A 12,346-nucleotide genomic window follows, 5' to 3' on the forward strand; every position below is an offset into this window, starting at 1 on the left:
AGCTTGCGCTTGGTCCATTCTTCCCCAACATTTGGTATCCCGGTGGCTTGAGCAACCATTTCAGGTGATAAGGTGAAATCTACTCCTGCAAGGTTCACATGGCCATTGTGCAAATGTAGGACAAACAGGCGAACCAACTCTCTATGGTGTTGAATTTGTGAGATCCTCTCACAATACCCAAAGCATGACTGATATCGAAAACATGACATTGCAAGTGGACAAGCTTGCAAATGAGCCAATGAAGTGGGCTCCTCTCTGACATGCCGACCACCCTTACCACCCTTATGATGCCTCCTTGGCACTTCTACCTCTGGTGATGTATCACTGTCATAGCTCTGCTCATAATCTGACTCTGTTTCTGACATGGTTATGAAGGCAAGACCACTGAAATATATTGCTGACTTGGCACCCAATTAACTGCTCTTTGACTTTTCAAATTCTGTCACCAAGGGGACATAAATACAAGGGAACTTGTTAGGGATAGGGGAACATGTGGGAATTAGGGAGAATAAACACAAAGGAGGAATTTAGGGAAAACAAACATGGGAAATTACCAAATTATGGGATTTTAAAGTGAAGTAGGGTTTTAGGAATTAAATATGCTTTTAGGAATTTTAAAGAGGAGAATGATGAAATTTCAAGGGAAAATTTGAGGGAGAAAAGTGATGAAAATGAGGGAAAAAGGAATTTACAAAGGGCAACCTTGGACAACAAGAGAAATTCAAAACCCTAGTGCCATTGAAACTTTAAATTTTCCATAACAAGAGAGGGTTTTGATTTATCATTTACATAGCATTTGAACACATTAATTCTCTTTTTCATTGTGCAAAACCAAATTTAGGCATAGAGGAGAAGCCTACCTGCACTTTGCCTGAGAGAAAAGTCGTTTTGATGACTTGCTGGCAGGTTTTTGAGTTGAATCCCCAACGCGTAGCGCGCCCTGCCCAACGCGTAGCGCGCCTCCGACGCGTAGCGCACTTGTAAATTAACACTGGAAAAGTCTGCCTGACGCGTAGCGCGCCTCTCCTGACGCGTAGCGCGCCCCTGAAACTGCTCGACTTGCTCAAGAACTCCTAAAATCGCCTTTGCAAGATTACACTTAGCTTGTGAGAGGCAAATGAGTTTGCAAATGAGGAATGACATGCTTTTATAGGCTTCCTTTTAATTTTTACTTGCCCAAAACCCACTTTGTAATGTTTTGAATGTTGACACTTTTTGATTTAATTGGCTCTGACCTTTAATTTCATTTCTTTGAAAAATTGGTTGAAATGATGATTTCTTCTGAAAATTTTTGCAGGGATAGCTTCTGGGATGCTTTGGCAAAGGAGACCAAGGCTGCACTTCGACATTTGAAGAATTTGAAATTTTGAGAATTTTTACAAAAATGAGATAATGACCTTGTTTTCAAAAACAGAGTTTTTGAGAATAAGGTAAAAATTTAGCTGTACAATGATGAGAAATGTTTAATGAAGGACATGCCTCTGGCCTGCTGGTCCTTTATGACCTCTCAAGACAAAAATGGACTCAACCCTAGACCTAAGACCTTAAAACTTAAAGCAAGATGAATGACCCTTTGAGGACTTTATTTACTTGAACAAACCTGAACCAGCAGTGCCAAACAAGAGGGGAATAAAGACACAAACCCCCTCCACCAGGATTATGGCATGCCTAACGGAATGGAACGTGATCACACTGATGGGACACCTAATCATGAAATGCAAAGAGCTTTGATCTCTGAAGGAGGGCTACTAGACCGACTCTAACAGAGTTGATTAGTCAGATTGAATTGCTGAAGCTAGAGAAGCACAGTGATTTCGTAGTGATCACGTAGAGAGGGGCAAAGAGAGTTTTGGCTGGAGTATCTTCTCCGAGGCTAAGATACTCAACAGAGAGACACGCAAAGGAGGCAATGCAGTGCCCAGAGAGGGTGACACAAAGCAGCGCAGAACCTTCCACACAGAGGTCCGAAATTTGCTGGAGGGTTTGACGTTTTGAGCTGGGAGGGCTGGAGTCAGCTCCTGAGAGAAAATTGATTTAGCATAGAGGTGACGTAGTGCCTTAGAGGTTGTAATGCAAACCCACTTAGTAACTGCGTAGCGGCAACGCATGAGTGGTCGCGGACTCATTGGTTCAGCTACCGGATCAGCCGGGACTTGCAGTGTACAGTGAGGTAATCTCACTAATTTCTTCTGCCGAGTGATATTCTCTATACTGGATTGCCAGCAACGTATCCAAATGTTGTATTCAGAAATAACTTCCGCTTAATAATAAAACCCTCAGATCTGCTGCACTAGTTTTCCCGCATTTTGCTTTTCTGGGGAATTTTGTCCAAGAAAACAACTGTGTCATTTGTGTTGTATCTCTCTATTGTTCAGTTTCTTGTTTCGGCATATTATTTTAAATGGTGCAGGTTGTAGTGTATGTATTTCAATGTTTGCCGTATGAAACTACAAAATAACTTCTTCATGTAAATTAACAAGTAAGAGAAATATTATGAGTTGCTGCAGTAGGAATTCGGGATTCCGAATTTTCACAAGGGGATGGACAAGTCATCCATGATGACCTTCTTAAAGGGAAAATGAGCCAATGGATGTCAGAGAGAGATTGATCCTTGTTCAAGAAAAACAAGAGATCCACAAGAAGTGAGCTTCTAGTAGAAATTCTTGTAAGAAATAAAAGAAGTGGAGTCGCCACTTGAACATGAATCTAACTCCAAAATCCAAAAGGAAAAAACTGAAAAGTTAGTCAGGGAGAAGTAGATGGATATCAGGGAGGGCTTCTTATTTGAGAAAAAATGGATGAATAAGTGGAGTCACCACCCAAACAGGAAACCAACCAAAATATCTAGGTGCTAAAGTTGTGGATAGAGAAAATGAGAAGCTTAGTGAGGAAACAAATGACGTGATGAAAAGATGAAGAGATATCGCTCAGATTGTACAGGCACTGCGACAACGACTCAGGTCAAGGACTATCACTCTGATCCCCGATCTCTCCGTTCTAGTTGCCTCCCAACAACAGGCTATGTGGTGTAGTCCCTATGGAAATGTGAAAATGAAGGACAAGTTGGCAACCAACGATTCCGGAAGACACGATTGAGTGGCCTCGCTACTTGGTTAAATTTAGCAAGGTCTTAAGGATTAGATTAGATTCAAATATGAAACCAGTGCCTTATGGAGTCAAAACTCTGGCTTAATATTAAATTAAGACCAAGTAACTGGATGGACAACCACTGCTTATATGCTTCACTAACCTATATGCTATGGAAATCCTAAGACCTAGGTGTAATGCAAGAAATCTTGGTCACTTTTAGTTATATGCCTATTCTAAGTAAGACCTTCCTCTTAATTGTTTTGGAACCAATCTTTAGAGTAGGTTGTGGGATGGAAGACAACAGGAAGAAAACAAAGGCTTGATTAACGATACCTCCCCCTGTGTTCCAACCGCCCGATGCCTCCGGCGCTGCAGAGACTGTGGCTGTGACAACTGCAAGGTCGCCATGTTAACCACTAGAAAGGTGTTGAATCCCTCAAATTAAATTGAGAAAGGGTGGCCCTAGAAGTATTCAACCAATCTTATGCTTGGGGGTAAATTGTTAATGCAACTAGACTTAGGATGCTTATGCAAGGGATATGAGTGACTCTTGGATTAAGATTTTCTTAGTGTTTAAGTACTTAAGTTATGACTTGTTAAAATTGGCAACTAGGGCCAAACTCAATGTGGGTCATCTTATTTAAGGCAGCTGATATTTTTCTTGTATCCCTCTCATCGAGAGGTGTAGGATTGATCTAAAGATCATCCGATTCTGATAAGTATTCATGGAGTTATGAATTTATTTGCGTTATAAGACAATTTGTCAAGGTCGGCCAACAACCAAATAAACCCCACATGTGCTCAACATTTTAGTATAAATAGAGGTGGCCTTCAAGTCATTTCAACACACTTGGGATCTCTTCCTCTCTCTACTTGTCTTTGGGTTTTAGTAGGAGGAGAGATCCTAATGAATAACGTTGCCCTGATCTAGAGGGCAGAAAGATGGAACTGCGGGAAAAGACGAAACTGCCGGAAAAGCTGGAACTACCGGAACTGCGGGAAAAGCCGGAACTATCGGAAAAGACGGAACTGTCGGAAAAGCCAGAAAAGCCAGAACTGCTGGAAAAGCCGGAACTGCCGGAAAAGCCGGAAATGCTGGAACTGTTGGGAACAACCAGAACTGCCAGAAACAGCCGGAACTGGAAAAATTGCCGGGAACTGCCGAAACAACTGGATCATCTATCTTTGAAGGAGAGCAGCATGCAAGGGACAACTAACTAACATTAAGACAGTTGTATGGTACTTAGCAGCAAATACACCAAGCATGCAATGTTACAGTTAGCATGCAAGGGACAACTAGCATGCAACAACAAGCATGCTAAGGACAACAAGCATGCTAGGGACAACAAGCAAGCAAGGGACAACAAGCAAGCAAGGTGCAGCTAGCACATAGGTCAGGATGGCAACATGGTGTAGCAATGGCACATAATGCAGTACAGTGATGGGTATAGTCATGATTAATGTAGCGTGATGAGATGCAGCATAGTGATAATGGGTGCAGCATGGTGCAGCGCGGTGAGGTGCAACATGATGACGAAATGCTGCACAACGATAGGTGAAGGAGTCACCTTGGAGAATTAGTAGAAGCAACATGTCTTCAACTGATCTCATGTATCATCTTCTTAGAGATGATCTATGCTCTTATCTAGATAAGTCAAAGTGTTGACTTCTGTTGTAAATGTACTATCTCTCTCTCTCTCTGTTGAACTATTGAAGAACATATAAGAAGAATTGATCAAGGGTTTCCCCACATTGGGGTTTGTCCCTGGATAGCGCCACATCTTGTGTCCTCTTGTCTTGGCTTGTCTTTTGCGATTTATGTTTATGTTCTATCTGCAGTTTACTTTAATGCTGATGTGATTGCTAATCTGGAAAATATATTGAGCTAACTGTGAAAATTGAAATAAATTGCTCTAAGCATAAAACATACCTAAAATTAACATGGTATCGGAGCTGAGGTGAAGACAATGCCCAAGCAAGAGTGAAAGAGCAATCACCAAAGACAGTTGGGAAAGGACAAAAGGATCAATAGATTCCTCATCCCTCTTCAAATTCACCAAGGGTGAAGTCGAAGCAGAGAATATTATTAGAATGGCGCAGCAGAAGTTTCTGATGGCCTAACCTAAAGATCACTTCAATGGGAAGCCTAGATCTAAGGGTGGAAGGAAAGGCAGATGCCTTGGTTGTAATAAGTTCGGTCATTATGCGAAGGAGTCTCTGAGGTAGGGACACATCACTTGATGATGATAACAATCATTCTAGGGACATCTTCAATGATTAGAGGAATGACAGGTAATGCAGGTCATCAAGGAAATGGCCGACTCTTCATAGAAAGTAAGGAACAGGTAATGCAGGTCATCAAGGAAATGGCCGACTCTTCATAGAAAGTAAGGAACCCCAGGTATGAAGAATCAAATGTTGTTTCTGATAAGATAAAGAATCATTATCTTGTATTGGCCCTCTCCTTCATATTCTTTGGGAATCTGGCTTATTGATCGGAGTGCTTCAAGGCACCTCATCGGATAGAAGGGTGCTCTCTCAAATTTGGTAGAGATGGAAACAACCGTGGGATTATACTTGGAGTCGATGCCACCTATCCCAGAAAGAGTGTAGGGAATGTTACCCCTCAATTGAATGAGGGTAACTCGATTCATTTACAAAATCTCTTTTATGTACCCGATCGCAAGAGGAACCTGGTGTCCATCTTGGAAATGGAAGTCAAAAGTTTTAGGGTGGCATTCATCAATGGAAAGGTACGTGTTAAAAAATATAATTTTCAAAGATGCTTTTTCTCATGGGTTCAGGGTTGGCAATTTGTATCAAGTTGCAGGATGGTCCATTGGGGATCATGTCAATTGACATATTGCCTCTATAACACCGGAGGTCTACCTATGGGGCCCTACCTGATGTGAGTCAAATGGTGATAGGGATGTTTGAATTCAAGTAGAGCATGAAGGTACATGTCTGAGATGTATCGAAGGAAAATCTTATAAGGGGACCATTCCCCTCATGCAGCAAGTCCACAGGTTTGGAACAACCCGAGGAGTTTGAGATTCATGATCAGGAATCTCATATATACAGGTGGAAGAAAGCCCTCTAAGGCTTGAAGCAAAACACCCCGGGCGTAGTATGAGAGGATTGATAGCTATATGATGAAGCTGAGATTCACTAGGAGTGAAATCGATCCAAACCATTACCTGAAGGTTGTGGATGATAGACCTCTCATACTGACACCTTATGAGGACGACTTATTTCTGACAGGTGCAGACCCTCTCATTTGCAGAAGTAAGAGGGAGTTGGATTCCGAATGTGGAATGATAAACTGGAAGCTTGTGACTACCTTGAGGATCTTAACTTTCAGAAGTTATATGGTAGTGGTGTCGGACTAGATTTGGGAAATGCCTCTGAGTTTGATAAACTCATTCGCGTTGATGTTCTTGGTGAACTTCCGTCCGAATATATGTTTTGTAGTTAGCATGGTGAGCTCATATTTGGTTGAGCCTCACTGGATTGGTGCCAAGAATCTTCTGAGATATCTTTGGGGCACAATCTCTCATGGATTGAGATACACTGTCGGAAATATGAAACTGCATGATTATTAGAATGCTGACTGGGCAGACAGTGTGGAGGATCATTAGAGCACTTCTTAGTGCTGGTTCTCTTTGGATTCTACTTCGATATCATGGATGAGCAGGAAGCAGAAGTCGGTTGCTATAAGCACTATCGAGACTAAATACATAGCTATGAGTATGATCTCGTGTGAAGCTGCATGGTTGCAGAAGCTCTTAAGTGAGCTGTTTGTACACATGATGAATACCACTGTGATTCTCTGTGACAACCAGAGGGGGGATTCGATTATTGACGAATCCCGTATTCGATGATTGCTTCAACAGATAGACATCAGATATTGCCTTATCCGTGATATGGTAAGTCGATGAGTGAGGATGCTCCATCACATTGAGACTGATGTACAGGTCGCAGACATTTTGTCAAAGCCCTGGGGAAAGGTCAAATCTGTGACTTTCCCGAATGACTTGGAGTCATTGAGAGACCTTCTTATAAGGGTCCTGCATGTTGCATGCATTGATCTCTGGGAGCTCTGGGGGGCTTGAGGTACTTACTGGAGCAACATACGACCACAGGGCGACTCACCCTCCCCTGGTGGTGCGCTATGAATAGGATGATTAGTTCTTCTGTGCGTTGGGATGATTAGTTCTCACGTGGCAACTGTGGCCAGGATGATTTGTTCTTCGTGGCGACTATGGAACAGGATGATTAGTTCTCCTATGGGCCAGGATGATTTGTTCTCCATGGCGACTGTGGAACAGGATGATTAGTTCTCTTGTGGGCTAGGATGATTAGTTCTCCGTGGCATCCACTGAAAGGATGATTCATTCTCCTATGGACAGGATGATTAGTTCTCCTGTCGAGGCATCCTACCCATGTAGTCTGGGAGTCATGGGAAGTACCTCTCATCTGATCAATGAGTAGGGAAATGAGGATAGGGACCATAGTAGTACTATTGATGGATGCATCGCTGTATCTACCGTACTCCCTATGCTAGGATGGCCTCCATTGATCTGGGATCAGTATGAGTGGTTTGAGACACTCTCTTGTGACATTGATCTGGGATCAGTATGAATGGTTTGAGACACTCTTGAGACACTCTCTTTTGATATTGATCTGGGATCAATAAAACTGACTTCGGGTCAGTAAGAGTAATGTGACACACTCTCTTCAGATGAAACTGACTTCGGGTCAGTAGAGAATGGTATGAGACATTCTCGATCAATTCTTCTTCTTCATGGTTCAGCAGAGCAGAGCTTAGCAGATCAAAGCAGAGCAGTGCAGGGCACTGATGGCAAAGATAGTACAATCGGACATATGGATCAATGGATGGAGTTCTCCCTAGTTGAGAGGGAGTGTTAAAATTGGCAACTAGGGCCAAACTCCATGTGGGTCATCTTATTTAAAGCAGCTGATATTTTTCTTGGATCCCTCTCATTGAGAGGTGTAGGATTGATCTAAAGATCATCCGATTCCGATAAGTATTCATGGAGTTATGAATTTATTTGCGTTATAAGACAATTCGTCAAGGTCGGCCAGCAACCAAATAAACCCCACATGTGCTCAACGTTTTAGTATAAATAGAGGTGGCCTTCAAGTCATTTCAACACACTTGGGATCTCTTCCTCTCTCTACTTGTCTTTGGGTTTTAGTAGGAGGAGAGATCCTAAGGAATAATGTTCCCCTGATCCAGAGGGCAAAAAGCTGGAACTGCTGGAAAAGACGGAACTGCCGGAACTGCGGGAATTGCCGTAAAAGCCGGAAAAGCCGGAACTGCCGGAAAAGCCGGAACTGTCGGAAAAGCCGGAACTGTCGGAAAAGCCGGAAATGCCAGAAAAGCCGGAACTGCCAGAACTGCCAGAAAAGCTAGAACTGCCGGAAAAGCCAGAAATGCCGGAATAGCCGGGACTGCCGGAATAGCCGGGACTGCCGGAATTGCCTGAACTGCCAGGAACAGCCTGAACTGGCAGAACTGTCGGGAACTGCCAAAAAAGCCGAAGCATCTGTCTCTAAAGGAGAGCAGCATGCAAGGGAGAACTAACTAACATTGGGACAGTTGTATGGTACTTAGTAGCAAATACACCAAGCATACAATGTTACAGCTAGCATGCAAGGGACAACTAGCATGCAACAACAAGCATGCTAAGGACAACAAGCATGCTAGGGACAAGAAGCAAACAAGGGACAACAAACAAGCAAGGTGCAGCCAACACATAGGTCAGGATGGCAACATGGTGCAGCAATGGCACATAATGCAGTATAGTGATGGGTACAGTCATGATTAATGAAGCGTGATGACTCATGAGATGCAGCATAGTGATGATAGGTGTAGCATGGTGCAGTGCGGTGAGGTGCAGCATGATGATGAAATGTAGCACAACGATAGGTGAAGGAGTCACCTTGGAGAATTAGTTGAAGCAGCATGTCATCCACTGATCTCGTGTATCATCTTCTTAGAGATGATCTATGCTCTTATCTAAATAAGTCAAAGTTTTGACTTCTGTTGTAAACGTATTATCTCTCTCTCTCTGCTGAACTATTGAAGAACATATAAAAAGAATTGATCAAGGGTTTCCCCACATTGGGGTTTGTCCCTGGCTAGCACCACATCTTGGGTCCTCTTGTCTTGGCTTGTCTTCTGCGATTTATGTTTATGTTCTATTTGCAGTTTACTTTAATGCTGATGTGATTACTAATCTGGGAAAGATATTGAGCTAACTATGAAAATTGAAATAAATTGCTCTAAGCATAGAACATACCTAAAATTAACATGATTAATCTTCAATGATATGAGTACTTATCAATAAATTGAAAGACAATCTTATTGCCAAGAGTGTGCCAATTATGAAGTGCCAAAGATAAACTTATCTTCCCCAAGATGCTTATCCAATGATAGCAAATTTAGGACACTTATCCAATTTTAACAATGATAAATACTTGAGACAATTTAAGATGTGCCAATGATCAATGTTAAGAGATGCTAAACAATATAATTAACCAAGCTTCTCAAGATTATGAAGGAATCTCTTAACGATGCTCAAAACAAATCACAATTACTCAAGATATTCCAATGATGATTCTACAACACAATTATCAATGATCTTATGCCAATGCTACTTAATACCAACCAAGAAATATAACTATATCAAGAAGCCCAAAGAAACTTGAATTATTCAACACCAAGTGATTTGAGATTAGAGTGCTTTAGTGAGTGTTACTATTAGGTGTGAACTTATGAATCAACTCTCAACAACAAATGTGTTAGTGCATTTGAAACAATTAGAAACCAATTTGCTATAAAACCATGAAAGAAGAATAATTATGATCTGTAGAGCATGAAAAAAGAGAGATCTTATGTTACTTATATCCCAATCACATTTAAATGAGCAATTATTAAACTTTTAGGACAACAACAAGTAAATCACCCTAGCTCCTAGGGATAAGCCATCTCCTTTTCACATCGAAGTATAAAAGTTGCAAGATTGCTTCTGTTTGACCTAGAAGTCTAACAAAGTAGTTTGTGGCCTCCTTAACCAAGAACCAAATACCCTCACTCATATTCATCATAGACTCCATTCTCCCAAGACTAAGGCACTGATCTACCAAGTAGTGGTCACCTAAAATCACATCTTCTTCACCTTTTCCCACGTCTAGCCAGGTTGGGTCATGTAGGGCATCATTTTCCTGACAAACTATCCCTCCAAAAAGTTCGATCTCCTAGGGTCTCCTGCGCTGGTGTCTCCTCAAGCCCTCTAATTTTGAAGCCATTCCGACAGTGGAGTTAGGAGAAAAGCCAAGCCCTAGCTCTAAGATCAAAGTTTGCCCTAGCAACCCCAAGGCTAGTACCTTATAGGATCAATTCAACACCTTCAAGTGAAAATTCTTCCTTTGATCTTTTCCCCACCTTATATAGGGTAAGAACATCATTGATTGCCATACTCTATTGATTTGGGGTAGCATCGGATGCGCTCTAGCCACGAAATTTGGTGGAGAGGTTGTGGCACATGAGATCTCCAATACCCAGAAAGGGTTTGGGCAGCTTCTAAACAGATCAGGAGATATTAAAATAATTAATATTTTTAATGGAGTCCCTAAGTCTAAACTTAGGTAAATAAAACATTAATGTGTATTAATATGAATCTGTGTTAGAATGGTCCAAAAGACATGGATCAAGCCAGATCTAATCTTAGCCGTTGATTAGGGACTTAATCTTGGCCGTTGAGGTGTCAACAGGAAAAGTATAAGAGGAGGCTTGAGGGTCACTTGGAGAAGTACACCAAATGATCTGTGATTCTATTCTCTTGAGTGGGGTTTGCTAAGAGAGATAAAATCAGTGATTGGGAGAGCAGTTGAGGGGCATTGAGTACAGAGAAACAGAGAAGGCAGAGATTGTGCTGGGAGAGCAGCGCAACAGCCAAGGAGAGGACACAGAGCCAGTAAGGGCTCATGCAGGGCCACGCAGAGGCAGCCAAGTGTTGCGTAGAGCACCAGAGAGGCTAGCGTGTCTGACGCAGAGGCCTAGAAAGCTGACGTTGGACCTCCTGGGGCTAACACAGGCCAAGAAAGGCTGACACAGGGCCAGCGTGAGACATAGAGGGGCTGACAGAGTCCAAATTGGGCAGACACTGGGGTTGCAAAGCAGTTTTGTGCTGAGGCGCTATCGAAAGGATTTTTCGGGGTTTCAGCTAGGAGATTTCTCTCAAACTGTGAGGCATAGTTGCTAAGGAAATTCTCTGTTGGGTAGGCTAGTTTCGGCGTCTAGATTGTACTCTGATATTGCTTAATAAGAAAACCCTCAGATAGCTGCACTGGTTTTTCCACATTGGGTTTTTTCGAGGACATTGGTCCAAAAATAATGGTGTCATGTGGTGTGTTTGTTCCTGTTTCTTTTACTTGCTGATCTGTAATCAGTGACACATGAATCTCCGATCTCTCGCGATTAATCACGAGTCAAACTCTGCTCTTCCCTCAAACGATCCGATTCAACTCTAGGCGAGTCAAACTTGCGTTAACTGAGTTTGACTTGTGGTCAACCCAAGTTTGACTTGCGACTCACCGATTAATTGCGATTTAGGTGGCTGAGGCGATTTTCAACTGTCAACTCAGTGAGCACGGGTTTTAACTTTTAGGGATCCCGCATTTTTCATTGTGTGGTTTAGTTACGTTAAAAATTGAATGTTGGTCTGTAACTTACTTCTCACTTCTCAGGCCCGCAACTCATACATCAAGAAGGTAATAGAGTCGTAGTGTAATAGAGGCATAATGTGCAGTGTGCTCTAGTGTAGCTTCAACGTGTGCTATGTCAGAGATTTCAGTAGCAAACCATTATCATATCATTTCAGCAGCAATCAAGAGATTCAATTACTGCGTTTTTACTAATTCGTATGCAATATTTTATAAACTTTTAGAAGCAAATGCTTTTGGTTCTATGTAGTCACTGGTAAGGAATTAGGACCTAGTACTTTGGATCATGTTTGGACTCATAACATATATGAGATACTTATTCATTCATGATATTTGGGACATCTATTGATATTATGCATTGTTTGGAGTCTGGACATGGCTTTGTTGAATATCAATGAACAATGTTTTTTTTTTAATTCAATATGTGTATATCTTTATTTATTGAATTCACCGATTTTTTCCCGATTTTTCCCCGATCCGATTAAAACTCTTCGCTCTTTTGCCT

At 41.9% G+C, this 12,346-nt stretch overlaps 1 protein-coding gene across 3 annotated transcripts in view; it reads left to right on the plus strand.

Annotated features, from left to right (window-relative positions):
- LOC149163695 (uncharacterized) overlaps positions 1–12,346 on the plus strand; it is a 411,291-nt gene that overhangs the window by 365,230 nt on the left and 33,715 nt on the right. The gene's annotated exons all lie outside the window — the stretch shown is intronic.

The sequence above is a fragment of the Pinus tabuliformis genome, chromosome 5_1 (genome assembly GCF_031772625.1).
Source record: "Pinus tabuliformis cultivar Carrire ecotype Pingquan chromosome 5_1, CPIR1, whole genome shotgun sequence".
In the NCBI taxonomy this organism is placed as follows: Eukaryota; Viridiplantae; Streptophyta; class Pinopsida; order Pinales; family Pinaceae; genus Pinus; species Pinus tabuliformis.